This window comes from Acipenser ruthenus, chromosome 13 (assembly GCF_902713425.1).
Source record: "Acipenser ruthenus chromosome 13, fAciRut3.2 maternal haplotype, whole genome shotgun sequence".
NCBI lineage: Eukaryota > Metazoa > Chordata > Actinopteri > Acipenseriformes > Acipenseridae > Acipenser > Acipenser ruthenus.
The window spans coordinates 35,403,939-35,423,277 of record NC_081201.1 but is presented as its reverse complement, the minus strand read 5'-3'; positions in this window follow the sequence as shown (position 1 = coordinate 35,423,277).

The window sequence follows — 19,339 nt, the reverse complement described above, 5'->3', positions numbered from 1 at the left end:
TGCATTTAATGTCACGTGAACACCCAATCAACCAAATAAAGAAAATACATACGTTACCCATATCATTCTTCATAATTTAATGTATACAATATATATAATGTGTGAGTTATTATAAACTCATAATTATTAAGAATTTTATTATAGCTAAACTGGATACAGATTAGAAACATATCTAAATTGTTATATAGTAGTACCATTGTCTGACAACCATTTCCCACCATTCAGCTAAGTGGTTTCCAGCAGAGCCATCACTATGATCTTCAAACTGTAAATGCAATTATGTATACATATTACATTACTATATTTTCAGGAAATGCCTAATTAATACAAAATGTCTTTGTTCCAGTATTTTCAAACAAGGCATTAGTGCCTTCCTACCTAGAACATATTATCCTAAGGTTCAGTGGTATTTATTGGTCAAGAAAATCTTAGGCTGACAATTTCAGAATGATTAATGAAGGCACCTTTTTCAGAGAATGTTAGACTCTGCCTTTTTAACAACTGACCTTTTATGGAATTCTACTGAACTCATAATTCCACTTTTGTTCAGTTTCTTATTAGTAAAGTTAAAATGAATACTTAAGGGAATGACGGCTAAGCTGATGCACAGTAAATCTTAAAAAGTGTCAAGTTCTTGCTGAGATCATCCTGAACATTTTACATGCACTTGCCCTTAATATTGCTTTCAATGCTTTCAATCTTGAAGGAAGAAAAAAGAAAAGAAAACATTTTTGCTAAAGGAAAACACTTGTGAAAACAATAATGGATACAATTGAAAAAAAAGAGGGTAATTTCATGTCAAATCAACCACTAACCTCTATAAAATGTAATGCGTTAAAACATGAATTTATACCAATGGTATCCTGAGGAATTTTCATTTCAGTAATCCCTAATGATATACTGTAGAAATGGGTAGTGCAATGTGTGAATGTGCATTGTTAAAATATGGCCCTTTCATCTTTGTAACCCCAGATTTAAATTAGATCACTTAGAGAGAAAGTCAGTTTGATCTGATGGTTTAGAGATAGACCTTTGAATATATGTGTACACAATAAACATCTATGTACAGTATATAATTTGAACAGCTCTAAAGGTCTCTACACACCGGATGCGATGCGATGAGTGAATATGACACACCGCACCACGATAAAAAATAAATAAAACGAGTCGTTCACACTGCCTGCGATGCGATGGGGCAACACTGAAACAATACAAAAAAATAGGATTGGTGTGTATTTTTGCGATTTTGTCGCGCGGCAGCTAGGGAACTGACCAAGGAGTAACAGCTTCCCTTGCGCGCCTTTTTCAGTAAACAGTGGGGGAAGAAAAGATCAGTCTTGCAGTATCAAAATACGTGGAGCTATACAATAAAGGACACAAAAATGATAAAGACACAGTGTAATATTGTTTTGGTGTTTTGGTGGTGGTTAACAAGGATGGGGTTAATTTCCTATCCCTGCCAAAATACATGTGAGAATGTGGCTGGAGCTAAATTGAATAACTGATGATTAATTAGGCCCCAGCCACATTGTTTGGGGAGAGGGAGTTTGGTGAGTGTTTTTGTTGTGGTGTTTGTGCATTTTTTGTAATTCAAGTTCAGTGAAGGCTCTGCCCAAACTGAACAGTTTTGTATTTTGTTTAAATTTTTGTTGAGTGCTTTTTTTTGTATTTTTTGTTTGTTTATTAAAGTTCACATCAGCGCTTAAATTGCACTTTCCTTGTCTCCAAGTCTCTATCCCTGCCAATACCATCTGGGCCCGCTCACCTACCCAGTGATGAGGGAGAACATCTGGCAGTCCATTTCCAGGGAACTGGATATAGCTGGTGTGTATGATTCATTTACCTTCATGGAAATAAGTATTCTACATTTTTATTAGCTGTGTATTGTGCACACCTATCGCCACTGGTGTGAAAAGTAGTGGTGCAGCCAAAGGAGCATTTAATTGCAGGACAAATCGCATTGCATCCGGTATGTAGAGGCCTTAAGTCTTAATTTTTAATCCCCCCAAAAAATGTTCTACCCAATTTTAAATGTTGCCTCATTGTTGCAAATCACTACCAATCAGCTGGACTGATGGTCAGCAGTATAAACACAGTTGTGCTGTGGAAGTCAAAAAATAGTACTAGATATTGCATTGCTTACAATAGTGCTTATGAATTAAAAAAACTTCACTATAGAATTTACTAAAATGTATAATTAAATAGACATTGCTATATTGTGCTACTGTACTTTATATATCAGAACATATCAATACTGTACAGAAATCTTTTTTTTTATAGATGACACGTGATATTAACCAAAGTGTGACAACAACCAAAGTGATATTATCAGGACCTCACTATTTACTGTCCAGGACATTTCAGTTTGGTAATGATAAAAGGACGGCAATATTACCTGGAATGATAGTGAGAGGGTTTGACTGTAATGACACATTGTTATTCAAATTCTAAACAGAGAAACTGGATTACAAGTACTATACAGTGCCCTGTCATTATTTCAGTATGACTTGCACATCAAGCAACCGTGAATATTGAAAACCATACTCGGTCACTGCATCTTTATAGGATTTTAATCATATAAAATGTAAATAACCAAAATATATTGGCTGTTAAGCCTGACACAATATTAGGGATCCAAGCTCTACATGTACAGTATATTAGACATTATCTTCTCATAAAATTGGTAAAAATTACTTCAAAATAAAATACTGAAAACAAAATGCATTCAACTTTCACACACAGATTTGCTGTTTTGCTGACTAATAAATACAATAAAAGCAGGATACTTTGATGTTTTCTCATCAATTTTCATAGAAGGATATAATTTTGACATTGTCTTAGAAGAAGTTAAATTGCTGCTACATTTCATTAAAAGCCATTAATTTTCCACAACTCCCCATGCATTTATCTAAGTCTGTCCCCTCTACTGCAATTAACCTGTCTGGGAATGATGATGGGCCATTCTGAGTGTAACTACATGATAAATTTCCTTCGCATCTCAGTTGAACAGAGCTTAATGTTGCCAATATTATTCATTTTTGCTTTAGGAAATAGTGCCAGTTTCCAAAAGGCAAAAATGTCCTTGACCAAAATAGCAAAGGATATTAAACTGAGAAATGATCTACTGATGCAAATCATTAAATCTATTTGCATTTGCTTACTGAACCTTAACACAGAAATTAAACTATGTTCAGTAAGAAAAAAGCTGGTTGTGCATGGTTAAAGAGACATCTTGGAGGATCCAAGCTCCATATCATTAATTTTCTCACTTCCCCTCATTAACAAGTAAAATGTTTTTACTGCTTGAAAAATTTTAATAAATAGAAAACGCAGGGCAGCTGACATACGTTAGCAATGTAATATACAAGGGTATTAATATGTTTACATAAATTAAAGAGATGGCCATACATTTTAAAAAGGCAGATTTCCTACTTGGTAGGCTTTGAATTGTTGGTAAAGCAATCAATTTCATCTTATTTGAACATGCTTTCTAAATCCATGAACATATATATATATATATATATATATATATATATATATATATATATATATATATATATATATATATATATATATATAAAAATTATACACTATTATCTTTATTACATATCCCTTAACTATGCACATACTTCCAGCATAAAATAAAGACCGCCTGCTGGTTCAAACAGTTCTCTACTCTAAAGGTCAAAACAGAAATTAATGGTGGTGAAAAGAGACACTAGATAAGATTAGTCAATTAGTAATCAATAATGTATTTCTTAACTACCTATGTATTTAGTTTCCTTATTTTTTTCCCATAAAACATTTCCTACAAATATTCAGGCATATTTGCTAACGGCTTCAATATCCTTGGTACATCACCTATAACCTACGACAGGGGTGCACAATTCCGGTCCTGGACGGCCGGTGTCCCTCCTGGCTTTTGTTCCAACTGTGTTCTAAATTACTTAATTAGACCAATAATTAGTAATAATTGGTCCAATTAAGTAATTTAGGGCAAGGTTGGAACAAAAGCCAGGAGGGACACCGGCCCTCCAGGACCGGAATTGTGCACCCCTGACCTACGAGTACTAATTCACTTCCGAAGCTCCTGTCCACCTCTTTACAGATGAACTCCATGTAAAACCTTTTTTTTCTGAAATAGTTATATTCCATGGGAATACTTAAGACAAGTGACATCTTCATGTTAATACCATTACAAGCTAATCGTTTTTAGACCTGTCAGTAGCAATTGCCTTTTTTAAAGCTTAACGAGATATAGTAGAAACCGACTTTTCTCCAGTTACCACAAGATGTACCATGTTACTGGGGAACTTGGACCTGCTGTAATTAGGTTAGATGTATTTATTTGCTCCAGTGCTGTTGTATACACTTTTTAAATAAAAAGAGTAAACGTATTAATTGACTTGAACTAAATGACTTTCCATTGCTTGTTTGTTTTACTAAAACTTGCTCATTCTCTATATTAATTACTATACTATAAGTTTTAATTCTTGGTACTTTAATTTTGAATCCCATTTCCCACACCGCTGCCTGTAGTGGCCCCCTACTAAGTAAGTGTACATCAAATCTGGTTACAAAGCAATTAAAACACGTGAAATCTGTACTTGCCTGTACATGTTACTGCCATTCGCGTGTTTTAACTGCTGTACTGTGGGTATCTGGCATCTTGTGTATAGTTAACCAGCAGAACATTCTTCAGGGAAGACAAATACGATCTGAATGAGGTTTACCCTTTAATACGCACTATGTACAATATAACTGTGCTGGGAATCAAAGGGTTAAAAATGCTGGTTTACAAACAGAAGCAACTACTTGAAACACAGTAAAGGCACTCATGAATAGTTAATTGCAAAACTTTTTGCTGTGGTAGTCAAAGAACCAGTTAACTAATCAAAAAAACCCATAGGGTAATTTAATCCTTTGGCCTTTGCCATGTATTCCTGTCTTTTTTTTTTTAACAGATCTTGCTCAACTTTGCCCTCTTCGTGACCCAACAGTCTCTTATTTACTGCTTAAAAATCTCTTTATTTCTTGTTTTGTGTACTTTGTCAGAAACTCTGTATGCTGTTGGCAAACTGACCTAAGTCATTATTTTAACCACATTTATCATAAAATAAAGAACAGTAAAATTAAAAAAACACATTTACCCATTTAAAAAAAAAGTGCTGCAAGCTTTTTCTCACCCCTTATCAACCCTACATTTGCTTGCATACATCCCAAAATGTATGTAAGCGAATTTACTGCAATACATTAGGAAAATCAGGATTATTCACTAGCTTCATAAATAATTATGATCATAAATTATGACCACCAATTGTTAAGATATATATATATATATATATATATATTCAGTGTAGATGTTGCAACTTAACAATACCCTGATGTAAACACATCCAGTTACATTTCACCTCTCTTTTGAATCTGCCCTCAAGCCATTGTCCATGGGGCTTACAGAGGGCCAACATGGGAGTGGATAGTGATCTCAAATGATTAGTTTCTCAGCATCTCAACATGTTGTCAATTACAGAATAGGATTCCCTACATCAAAAAAACTGACAGCACTGGGCATTCTTGTCAGATGTCTATAATCCAGCTACTAGGTGGCTTCAGGGCTGTTAAGGCATGGGAGAATTAAAAGCCGTCAGAGACAAAAAGTAAATACACTGATACCAAATGTGGGTTTATTGATTGCTTTCCAACCCTTTTATTTGTTTGTTTAACATTGAAGTGCCCATTTCTGATAGCAGTGAATCAGTTAATTGCCATTTCCTCTGCAGTGAGGAGAGAGTTGAATATCAAGCCCAATTGCTATCAGCATTATTGTATGTGGCCCCTGACAAGCCACACTAAAGAAAACAACACTCATCCTCTTAATTTACAAGGAAGTGTAAGCAACTGAGTGCTTTTCATAGACGTATGTATTACAGTACCTCACCTACGGAAAATGTAATCTGCATGTTTTGCAATTATGCTTGCAGCATTGTGTGCACCCTTTACCCTAATACAGTGATCTGACAAACTAGTAGCTCCCAAATGAATAGACCAAGCTTACCCATAGCACTTATGAAAATGCTGGATCTCAGTCACATCATTTTGATCAATTCTGAGGCTGAATCCCCCTTGACCCCCTGATGTAACCTAACCTTAGTAATGATGCCAGAGCCTACATCTGGAAAGCAAGAAACCAGCAAAACCTTTTGACTTTATCACTCAACCTGATGCCATCTTATAGATTCTGCAAAGGCACTACGTGTAATTAACGCTCCCCTTGATCAGTTCACTTAAAAAAAAAAAAGCTAAATATAAATATCAATGTATATTCTAGGTACATCATTGTAAATAGATTATTAATTAAAATGGATAAGAGTAGAAACAAATCTGGGGAATAAAGATAAAGCATCCAAAATGAAAGCCTATATTCAATCTACTTTTAGATGTTAAAATTAGGTTTGCAACAGACTGTGCATGCTATCAGATTTCTAATTTTAAGCTCAACTGTGTGTTAGAGTGAGTTTCATATTTGCACTGGTGGTACTTCTCTCAACCATATTTCTTCAGGGATCTGCACAAATGTTCATGGTTTGATGAGAAATGTTCCACTCCATCACATCTATAGATTCTTTTCTGTCTCAAAATTTCATACTTTTATTAATCAAATCATTGTCAAGCTTCTCGCCTACCTTTCTGCAGGTGTAGCGTCCTCTTGCAGCTGTATGCAGTGCACACCATTTTCACATCCAGGATCTTACCCAGGGGGCTCAGCAATGTGACTCCTGCCAGCTTGCACTGACTCAGGTTCCTCTTGTGATCACTCTGACCAAGAGATGAGAAATACTGAATTGAGGCAAAGCAATACTGGGATGGTTTAAAGAAATGGTATTTCAAAAATATTCCAAGAAAAAAAAAACAATTCAGAGTGCATTTAAAACGTAATCCTGTTCATGTTTTCTATAGGCAATTTAAACATTGGTTAGTTGAACCATAATAAAATATTTGTTTTTCTTAATAGTATTGCGATTGCACAACTGAACCCTCTAATTTCAACCCAGTGTTCTATGTTTTAAAACAGTACATAAAATCTGAATTGGAACGTGACTCATGGGCAGAGGTGGTGGTCACTTTGTCTAAAACGCTTTTCCATTCCCCATTCATTTAGATGTGAGTTGCTGTGGATCAAAGGGGTATTGTGCTGATGAAGGTGAAGAATATGAAATACATATTTTAAACTATAGCTCCTCAGAACAGTTTGCATTCAGTCGAAATCTTTGATTACATTTTTTTTTGTGGAAATTTATACATACATATATATATTACACATTTCAATGAAAGATTCCCTGTACTCTGATTGCAAGCTAGAGGGATATAAAGTATATCCCCTTAGAATGTTTGTTACCGCATTGTAAAAACAAAATACAAATAAAATAATATCACTCCATCAGTTTTATTTGTAACAAAATGTGATTTGAAGTATATTTCAACCTTTTTAATACCATGTCAATTGAAGAATGGAAATAATAAAACAGCTCAGAAGAGAGTGCATACGTCACCCTGCCATTGCCAGCTCAGACCTGACAAAACTAAACTCTTCTAGTGTTTTACATGCGAACACTCCACAAGGCCTGTTGTATAAAGTGTGGTTTGACATACAAATACATTTTAGATGGTGATGCAGAGAAAGCTCAAGAGAATTACCACATAATGCTTTAATGATCGAAACTTATGAAAATGGTTTCAAGTTTGCAAGTCTCTGTTTCAATGAAGCTACAAAAAAATCCTAACAACCCCACAGACATCATAATACCCAACTACCAACTACCAACGACTGGACTTCGTCTTGGGCCCCGCTGCCCGAGCAGCTCATAATGCCATAATGCCCTCTGTATCTGCAACTAAAAATAGACAACAAAATGCCTTGTTCTGTCAAAATGAAAACATATTATAGGAGTTATAATTGAAGTGTTTAACCCTTTACTTTTAGATCTTCTTCAAGGTCAGAAATTGCAATGTCCTAATTACAATAAGTTCCGTTATGCTTCAAGTATTTCTTCCCAAGTGGCAAATGTAAAGACATAAGGGTTTACATACAGCATGTGAGTATAGAAGCAGATCATTTACTAAGTACAACACTTTATTATTCATATGAACAAAGTTGGAGCTTACAAAATATGAACCGTATACGCCAAAGCTAGTTCCAGAGCCATGCTTGCCAATGGGATTCAGGTCACTTCTCAGTTTGATGTATTATACTAATGCACATTGTCATTGATTTTACTCCCCCAAGCAAATTCTGCTTCATTCACAAGTCTGTACCAGAGCCAGCATTTGACAGTGAAGTTTGTTTTCTGCCCAGATGTCAATAAAAGATTTAATTGCCAAAATATATCTTTCAAATAACATCAAGACAATCAGTAAAACATCTGATAAGAACACCTTTTACTGTTTTACTGTTTTCAGATGCCAGTTCTACCACTAAATCCTCCCAAGTTACGTTCTGTACGATATCAGTTAAATTGAGAAAACAATGCTAAGTCAGTCCTGTTGTCTGGTAGATGATTCCCATGATAGCACAGCATTATTTTCAATATTCTGGCGGATGTTCAGGATGTTTTTCAAGCATTAAATGTAATCCACAGGGTGCAAATCCATAGGGATTTTTTTTTTCCAGCTCCAAACAACTGCCATAATACACTACTCCTTTGATGACCAAAATAGATGTTGGAAATAATTACAAGTCAAAGCCCTTTTTGCTGTTTTTTTTTTATAGAATAGTAAACCACTTTTGTAAGGTTTTAATACAGAATCTTAAACTCAAACACCCCCTCATGTGTCCTTTTTTATAAAATGCTTACTCACAACAAGGTTCAAATCGTATGGAATATGATTTAGTACCTCTCTTCAACTGAACAACCCACTTTGAGGCAGTGTTTTGTTTTCAGGTCAATTTACTTTCCTTCTGCTAAAACAAGACAAAACAATATAACAGAAAACCTACATAAATTCTATATGAACAAATTCTTGGAAGAAACGTTTCTGTTGGCAGGATTGTTGAATTCTTGGGAGAGGCTATGCAATACTACATTTGTTTTCTCTCAAGTAAAGTATGTGCTTTGATAGATATGTTGCTGTAGCAGGGCGATTGCCCAGCACATGGGGAAATTAGTGTTGGTGTAATTTATATGTGGAAATGGGTTTATTGTGTGTGCCTTTTTTGGAGTTGTTAAGTTTGATTAAATGATTGTTTACAGAGGGGCGCTCATTTGAGACTTGCTGTCTGCTAGGTTTGGTTGAGAGGAAGGGCAGCAAGTGATTGGCTGTGCCAGTCCTCAATCAGCAGGTGGGCGAGTCTTGACTGCATGTCCGTCAGCATAAAAACATCCAGTGGGGATCGTTCTGGGCAACTGCAACGCCATGCTATACGGAGGGGCACTGCGTATATGCAGGAGGAGATCATCCACTCTACAGGAACTACAGCTACGCAACCCTTAAACTGCAACACCGTACTTGTGAAGGCGATGCCCAGCCAAAGCCGTATGAAGAAGCAGGAGTCGTTGCAAGAATGCCGGCTCATAAGTAGGTTAGTTTAGGGGATATTGATCCCAAGTAATGTATAGCGAGGGTTACATAGTGTAGCAGGTTCCTGGAGTGGGACACCTCGTTCAGTAACTCTAACAGTCGCCCTGTCTTCTGTTTGTGTCCTCTGTCCGTTACCATCGCTGGTAGTGTCACATGACCCGTTTTGTTTAAATTTTGTGTGTTAATAAATCCTGCATGTCTGTGCCGGCGTTTCAACTCCAACTCCCTGTCTCTCTGTCTTGCATATCAGTGGTTACCCACACACGTGACACGAGTACGCTGTCACAGTTGCATATAGAAATTAACTTTCATAAAAGTAAACGTTTACATTTTTAATAACCTTAAATATTCAAAATGAAATTAAAACAATTAAACAATTTAACTCAAAAAAGCAAAGCAGCAATAATTCCTGTCTCCTTATTTTAAACGGTTGTCACATGCTCAAAGTACAAATTGTAGCAGCCCCATACTGCCACTGACGTAATCAGTGTCAGCTGTTTCACTGGTAGAGTCCCAGATAAGCCAGTCAATAATGTTCCCCAGCTTTGTTTTTCTAGTAACCCACAAAACAGCGTCTGATTGGAGAGAACCCGGATCATGGGCTTCTTGAGAGTTTCACATCATTTGTGCTCCATAAGCATGGAATGTTTGAAATGCACTCTGAAGTGAGACAATTACATGCCAGTGTTGCAGGGCAACACAAGCAGCATTAAGCCCATACTGGCAAACCTTAAACAAAAGGGCAGAGACAGAAGCTAGAGAAAAACAAATCAGCCTCTGCAGAGTTTAAAACCCACATTGCAACAATATGTGATTCAATTCAGTTCTTCATAATTCTCTTGCTTGATTATGCTTTAGCATAATAGATTTGGCGCTTTGGTCCTTTGCATGCCCAATTTGTCAGCATATGTAAATGGCTAATGATGGTACGATTTAAAGCACATTCAAAGTTTAACTTACCTTTTTATAACATTATTAGCATCAAAGTGATTATCATTAGCTGTGCCAGGCCAAACAGAATGGAGAGGTTGTGTTTGTGTGGAAGCAGTAAATCTAATGCTCAGCCTATGTTGTGTGTGACACTCTAATAATTTGAATCATTGGAACTGGGGACCCCGGTTACAGCGGAATGACACAATTTACACAAATGGAGGAGAAAGTCATAGTGGGGCAGAGGGAGCACGTCAGACAGATACCTGAGCACAATGCCATTTTAACATGAAATGATTACATGGATCACATCTCAGAATATACATCAAATAACAGGCTTCATTTCATTCACTTTAAAATGCCTTTCTCTATCTGAGGTCAACAGACTTTCTTTCAAAGAGGTAACAAGAATAAGCAAGGCTGCTTACTGCTTTATTTATGGCAAGCTGCCTGGGCCGCTTAACTGAAAACACATTGAATAGCTCAAGACAGCTGGCAGCACAGCCAATCCTCCCTGCAGTTATGCTGGTCCAATCCAGCCAGCAGCATGTAACGTTTTGGTAGTTTTAATGTAATCAGTCTTTGTTTGGCACTGAGCGCTGGTCTTTAGGGTAGTGAGCTGTCTGGTGTAGTTTTACCATTTAAATATCTTGTTAAAAGTCAGTAATATCTTGAATGATGTCACAGCACAAGAGCATTAACACATTACTGATGAAACCGTTCTTGTTTTAATGGCAACTATACCATACTTCAATACCATAAATTAAGATAAAAGGTTAAACTTATAGAAAGTTAAAAGCTTCTGCTAATGCCTTCATCGTAACACCCTTTATTTCATTATCTTTAGATTATACACAGATAATATTTCTAATTTAAAGGACTGAAAAATTGGATTGCATTTGTTTTCAACAGCGTATAGTACATCCAATCAGTATGTTTAATTTTGTAAACGTCAAATTGCTGCCTATTAATTTGCATACACCAAACATGAAAATGCGAGTATAATAATTATGACAGGGTAAAACATCTAATGAAAAAATGTTGGATCACTGGTTTCTTTATTAACCTTTACTAGATTGATTATTGCATTGGTGAGGGCGTCCACAGCATAGCTGTCTACAGTGGTTTTACCCAAAGAAGCCGCAGAATCTGCTTGAATACTGATCTCATTATATTGTTAAATGTTATGTATAAAATTGGAACACCATTGTTAGCAAACAGAATTAAGTCCTACTTGTCATTAATAACAAATGAGCATCAAACAGGGTTTTCATTGCAAAAGATTTATTGGTGAGAGTGTAAGGATGATTTATGGCTTAATGTTTTGTACAGAAGATCCCAACTTTCCAGGCATGCTCCCATTACATGACTTTGAAAAAAAGATGTGCCTCTGTGGCATTCTCTTTTTTGTAGGGGCAAGGTTCCCTGTAAATCACATGTCCCAGCCCTGAGCTCTGTCATTAGCAAAATGGGTTTGTATTTCTCCAGCACTCAGAGCGCAAGGTCAGGAGTTGTGAGACTCGCTTGTGCATTACGTTTTCCATTGCTGATTAAGCTCCTACACATTCACATGCTACCTGAAGCCAGCAATCTGGAATCATTTTATCAAAGGCAATGCAAACTGTATGGTGTTTTACATACTGCATTTCATAGGATTTCATTAATAACTGTGTTATATGCTGGTGCTAGCAGAACTGCTATTTGTGGCATTTGGATTCTTTCTTATTTGGCAAGGGTTAGTAGAAACCCCAAAATATCCTAATTAGAAAATCCTTCTCCTTCCAAATACCTATATTTAATTTTCAATTTCAGTTGTATTTCAATTATTGTGATAAATCAAAATGGATTACTGTATTTCATGCATTCTGTTATTTTGGCATTGACAAGTCAGGGGAAAAATTACATTCCACTACAACGTTTCTGTTTTTTTTTTGTTTGTTTGTTTTGCAAATAAATAAATAAATAAATAAAATCACTCTTATTACCAAATAACTGACAGGAAATCCAAGGGATTATAATGGAACCCTGTAAGCATATGTTGATGTTGTAACAGTAATTCCTGACAGTTCATGGAGGCTACAAGCTGTGCATGTGGAACCATGACTGGAAGTCTGTATTTATTCCCGGGGTTTAGCTGTAAGTCTAAGGAAAACAAAGTTGTTTGAATTAGAAAACAAAACCATGTAACCTTGGAGACGCATTGTTTTTTGCCTAATGAAATCTAGTGTGCATTTATATGTTGGTTCTCTATCAAAACTAGAAAATGTGAACAACCTAGTGTAACAGGCGTGTGTAAGCTATGTCTTACTCCATACCCTGTCAAGGGTTATTGCTTACTTATACACCATATGCATTGAGATCTGAGTGTTCCATTCAACCAAATGAGCTTCCAGGTACATACAATCCATTAGCAGCATGTGTGTCCACCTTCTTTATATCCAATCATGTAAGTGCTGGAATCACAGTGGCAGCAATGGAAACTGTGTTGCAATTAATTGTACCTGCTTTTAAAATATAAAAATATAAAAAAGTCGTGTCAGCTTTAATCGCTGGGAAGTTCATCAGAGAGACAAAACAGTTCCGCATTTCTGCCAACAGCCAAGACACTTTGATGATACAGACTGCTGGATTTGATAAGCCAGTATTTCATATTCTGACAAAACAGACAATCCATTCAAAATTCTCAAATAAGTGAATTGTCATGGCCAGTCTGGGGTTAAATTTTTACTTTAAAGCTCTATTAATAACACTTTGATTATGTTTTAAATAAGATCATAACAATTAAGTTTGGCTATTTGGATGTATTATATTATTTTTCACACTCGTCTGCTAGTACAGTGTATTGCAAATTAATAATCACAGCATAGCAGGGTGCACAAAATAACATCTGTGTCGTGTTTGGTCGTCTCAAGAATGAAAAGCTAGTGTACCTCAGATGATTTGATTTGACTTTAGAAGTTGGAACAACACTTCACTGCACCCTAACTAACTTCCCCTGGCTTTTTACTTTGGGAAGTAATCTGTCCGGATATGTTATTGTAATTGTGCATGCACATAACCGCATAAGACATGATGATGTGTTGCAGTTTGCCTGATTAAAAAACTAAAATATAATATGTTAAGAAATCTGTTAGAATTAATAAGCAATATCGCTGCACTGGTTTCCAACAGGTGTAACATACATAAGCAGTTGTGTGCATCTACCTAGCAACAATAATGGGGAAAGAGAACGATCTCAGTGACTTCAGGGGGTGCCCGTGTAACCGAATTACCCCTCAACACAGCAGCTGCACTGACCATCAAGAGAGTTTCCTGGATGTTTATTGATTGGCAGCTTTTGCAGAAGTGAGTCATGATGGATCGAGCCAACTGACATGTGCTTCGTATTGCAACAAACAAAATACTTATTACAATGGCCCACATCAGAAGACCTCAGCACTGGACAAGACACTCATGTGCTATGTGTTTCTACTCTCTATTTTTTTGGTTAGTCTGTGTAATACCATTTCAGTCTTAGTGGTATTCTTGCAAAGCACGCACCCTGTCTAAATGAATTGTATCCAAGACAAGAACATTATATGAGCTATGCAGTACAATGCATCAGTAAGTATATCATGCTTGGGTTTGGTATAGGTCTGGCAAATAAGGCTTAACATGACTTACAGCAGATAAAATAGCCTAAATGACACAATGGTTTGCCTCCCTTATTGTTTCAACTAGCTTCATTAATGGCAATTAATCTCCCAACAATCCTGTCTGAAGCCAGTCTATGCCAATGTGATTTTAGAAGCATGTCATGCACAACATTAAGGACAATAAAACCTGCAGCAGACACTAAACACATCTTCTCAAACATCTTCAAATGAAGGGAAGGGAACTACAGTATTGGACACTTGTTGTGCCACTACTACAGTGTAGTATTGTTGAGATGAGGACTTGCACCATGATAATTACATCTATTTACACAGATTTACAAACTGAATTAAGTTTAAGCAAAATTAAGCAAAATCTGCTGCATTATTCCAGAATTAAAGTAAGGGCGTTGTAGCACCCAACCAAGAAAAAAGCATCCTGTCCACAAAACCCTGTACTTGTGTTCTATTTCCCAGACACTCTCTCCTAGAGACTTTCAAACTGTGATTAAAGATAGTGGTTTGTCTACAGTATTTGTTTACTTACACAGTTTTCTATATAACATCTAAAGAAACAAAGATTAGTTTACATGGTTTTGTGTTTGGTTAAAATGAGTACTCTGCAATAAACTTTATTTATTTATTAATTAATTAATTAATTTATTTATTTATTTATTAAATATATTTTGGATCAAAATAATACAATGCAGGCCACGAGAATTCCACATTATGTCTTGTTTTGTATTTCAACTGTTCTTCATAAAATACAATATTCCAGTCTCCCTTCTTTTACTTCTACACCATCGCAACCATGTTTATATATATATATATATATATATATATATATATATATATATATATGTGTGTGTGTGTGCTAGAGGTCGGCACAGCTACCCAGGTAAAACCTGGGTACTGGGTAAAACCCAGGTTTTAAATTACTTTTTACTACCCAGGTTTCAATTTATTAATTTGAGAATTTAAAGAAAATTTAGAAAATATTAGAATATGAGCGCAGGTCTTTGTATCATGCACTTAAAACATTAATATATGTGATGTTTTTTTTTTTTTTTTTTTTTTTTTTTGCCATTACCCGGCGGGTAACCGGTTCTGAATTTTCTACCTGTGCCGACCTTTACTATATATATATATATATATATAGAGAGAGAGAGAGAGAGAGGGAGAGAGAGAGAGAGAGAGAGAGAGAGAGAGAGAGAGAGAGAGAGAGAGAGAGAGAGAGAGAGAGAGAGAGAGAGAGAGAGAGAGAGAGAGAGATTCCACCAAAAAGATGGTTGAAAATATCTAGTTTAAAGTTCAGGGTAGCAAAAGTATTGCCTTTATCTTGACATTTTTAAATTGGTCTATATGAGCAAACAACATAATTAAATATTACTTTAGGGAATTACTAGCAGCAGAGCTGAGCGTCCAATTCTTTTAGGAAACGATTAAATGGAACACACTGAATGACTTATTAAAATAAAATGTATTATTTGCAGGCTTTCTCAAGTAAATTCTTCAGTAATAGAAACCTCTAACCACAACTATTGCAAAAGTGACGGAAGAGGCAACCAAACAGAAGATAATGCAATTGGTGATAACACAATAAAAGATATTGCACTCATGATGCATTATTGCTGGCAATTATTAGAATCACTGCAACTTAATTTCAAAAGCACTATCAACTGAACTATAACAGTCTCCCTTTAAATATCAAACACTATTACATTAAAGCAATAACTTACCTCCCAGCTATAATAATATCAGCCCATGTTATTACAGCTCGTCGTATCATGAATACTTCTCATTGACAAGCCAGGCTAATTCTGGTTAATTGTATTGTGCTTTTGCAGCCATATCCATATTCGTGCAATTATTTTCAGAATTTCATTATAATAGAAAAAAAATAAAAACTGCTCAGTAATTTCAGCATTTGTTGAGAATGGTAAAGCTTAAATCACTATAAGTGGCAGATTCAATAAAACCACAGTTTTACCTCAGAAAGTGGCAGGGACATTGAATAAATCATGTTTCAGCTGTGTGCAGCTGACCCCCAAGAGCAATGCAGAACATGAGAACTGCTTCAAAGAGAAACTTTCCTCTGCTATCAATCATCCCCCTAATACTAAAGCAGCTAACCCTAAAGGGTAAAGGATGAGTGAGCAGCAAAACAAAGAAAACTGATGAGCAATACGACAGGATTCCATCTAATTGTACTGCAAAATTAAGCAATAAAGCAGTAGTAAATTGGATCCATAATCACATTTTTTTTTTTTTTTAAACCAGTGGTTGGAGATAATAGAAGACTATGACTTATAAAGTAAATGATGTGTCTTTCTCTCATAGCAAATTAAGTGGAATAACAAATGAGAAATCTTACAGAACTAGCAATAAACACCTGAGGTAAGTACAGACACACACACACACACAGCATCTCTAAAATAAACACCTTCATGTCATTATTGCAGTATGATGTGTATTAGCTTGACTGTTTGCATCTGAGGCTTTGGATTAATGTACGAGTACAGCTTTCCTCTGGACCTGTAATGTATGTATATTGGATAAAAATTAAAATAACTGTAAAGGCCCAAGGGCCTAATCCTTTGATTATGTTTTCCAGTGTGGAGTACTTTACAAACTGTTAGAGCACATATTATAATATTTTTTTCACAGGGAAACGTGTCTTCTGTGATTAATTACATGAAGTGTAAAACCTTACATCTATAGTAATTAGTGGTTTACTTTCTGTTTCAAAAGCAAAGAAGCAAAGATATGAAAATACAGAAAAAAACATACCAGCTTATTGTACATGCACACTTGTGCAGAATAGAGGGTCACATTTTAGTCAAAGAATCTGTTTAAAAAGTGTAATGTATTGTTCAGTTTTGAAAGACATGCTAACAAATTCTGGCCTGCAAAAGGTGAAAAGGATTTTAAAACCTATCATGACTGCAGATTCAAATAGCGTACCAAAGTAATTTTGAACTAATTAATATCAGTTCAGGTGGACAAAAGAATGCCTTGAGAAGTTTATGAACTCAAACTTGATGTTCAATGCAGAGATGATAAAGGTGTATATTTTTTGCTTTACAGTACACTTTTTTATTGTATCAGTATTCTCTTGCTAATAGCTTAATGAACACTGCAGTCAGACATTGCCCTTAAAGACAATGGCCTGATTCTGTACAAGTGATGTTGATGCATGAGTTCATAGGGGCACCATTTCTTTGCTGCTATCATGGCAAAAAGTTGCTCCCTCTCCTTCATCAGCACTTAGTTACCTTAATGCAGAAGGTGATTGCAAATGTAGAATCCTTCTGAACACAGCAAACACTGAGGAAACTCTACCTGTGTTGAAGCTTACACTGTAAACAATGTGAACTGTTTGAGTTGCAGCTTTTAGGAGTACTTCTTTTAGTTTTGAGATTTACTGTGAGTAAGAAAACAAATACATTATATATGGGGTTTATATATATATATATATATATATATATATATATATATATATATATATATATATATATATATATATATATATATATAAAATAATAAATCCAAAACTGAAGTATAACCACTCATGAACACATCTAATTATTTACGGGAAGGTCAAGAAGCAACTGCCCCCAACACATCTAAGAATAGAGCACCATCCTATTAATCTCCATTCTGTGGAAGATAGATATGTGATGGGGAAAGGTCCACTGATGCCTGTTACCGGGCTTGACAGAGCTACAGTGATTTACAATGCAGCATCAATCTTGTCATCTGGTTTCCAAACAATAACTGCCAGATGGGGGGGAGGAGCAGGGAGGAGGGCTCCAAACTACTGTATATGTGAACTCATTTGTTATGTTGCTTTTTTCATGAGTACTTGTATGAAAGTATGTTTTCACTACCACTCAATTTCTGATGAAGTCTTGATGCCATAGTAGAAATTCATAATAAAGGAGTTTCACCTGACCACAAAGAGAAAGAGAAAAAACAATGGTATAAACTACTGATTATCAAACTGGGGCTGCAGAATGTAGCCTGGGTGGTTCAGTAAAAAACATGATCACCTGCTCCTGGCTACCATTATAAATTAGAGCAAGGTGCAGGGTATTTAAGGAGAGCGAGCAGTCTGGTTAGGGGCTGCTGTGTGAAAAGCCCATTGTGTGTCATAGTCCTGAAAGTTACTGTGTGAAAGCCTTTTTGTGAATGTGTTTTTGTGGGAAAAAATAAATAAAATGATGTGTTTTTGTTTTGTTTTGTTTGGTAAACAGCTTAGCTGTCCTGTTTGTTAGTTATATGCCTGTGTTAGTAAGTGCTCCAAAACGGAGTTAGGTTTTTGTTTAGTTTTCGTTTATTTTGTATTATTAAAAATAGCGCGTCAGCACTTTGGAAACTCAAGTTCTTGTGTGCTGGGTTATTTTTAAGGGGGCAACGAACAGCGGAGAGAAAGCTCTTGTTCACAATATATATATATTGAGAGATTTATAGTCATCCAACTGCTCTGAAACTGCTCTCCTCCAAAAAAAACAAAAAAAACAAAAAAAAAAACAGGCACCCATCTCACTAATGATAGGTAAGCAATATCTTCATACTAATATGCATGTCTGTTTGAACCTATGATGCACTACACTTTTTAACATTAAGTGAAAGTGACATGGTGGATTTTCTGAGTGGTTTGGGGGGGGGGGGGTATGTATGTCAAGTACCACAGACAAGAGGAAGGTGGCGCGGTCTAAAAAGTTTGAGAACCACTGGTATAAACAAAGGTAAAACAGCGTAAAAAAAAAAGTATATAATGGTTCAATACTTTTTCAATACAGTATAAAGTTTCAGCTATTTCTGAATAGAATGGCATCTGTCACCACATCAAATTCCAAGGCATGTGAGAATTTTTTTGTTAGCAAACAGGAATTTGTGGGTTCAGCAGGTCAGCTATCATCTGTATTGAGTCACAATCAACAGATGGAAAGCTGCTTGCTTCTCTCATCACACTGCACATGCTACTTTGATCTTCTGCAGGATAAGAAAGTATATTAAGAAAAAAATCCCAGGGCCTGCACAAATAAAGGACGCATGGAGACAAGAATTACTGTGCTTTTAATGGCTCACAACTAGGTGCTAAATAACCTTTACACCGAAGGAAATGCAAACATACTTTACTTCCTTGACATCGACACGTTAAAGGATATACCAGTTTATGGTGGTGAGTTCTCTTT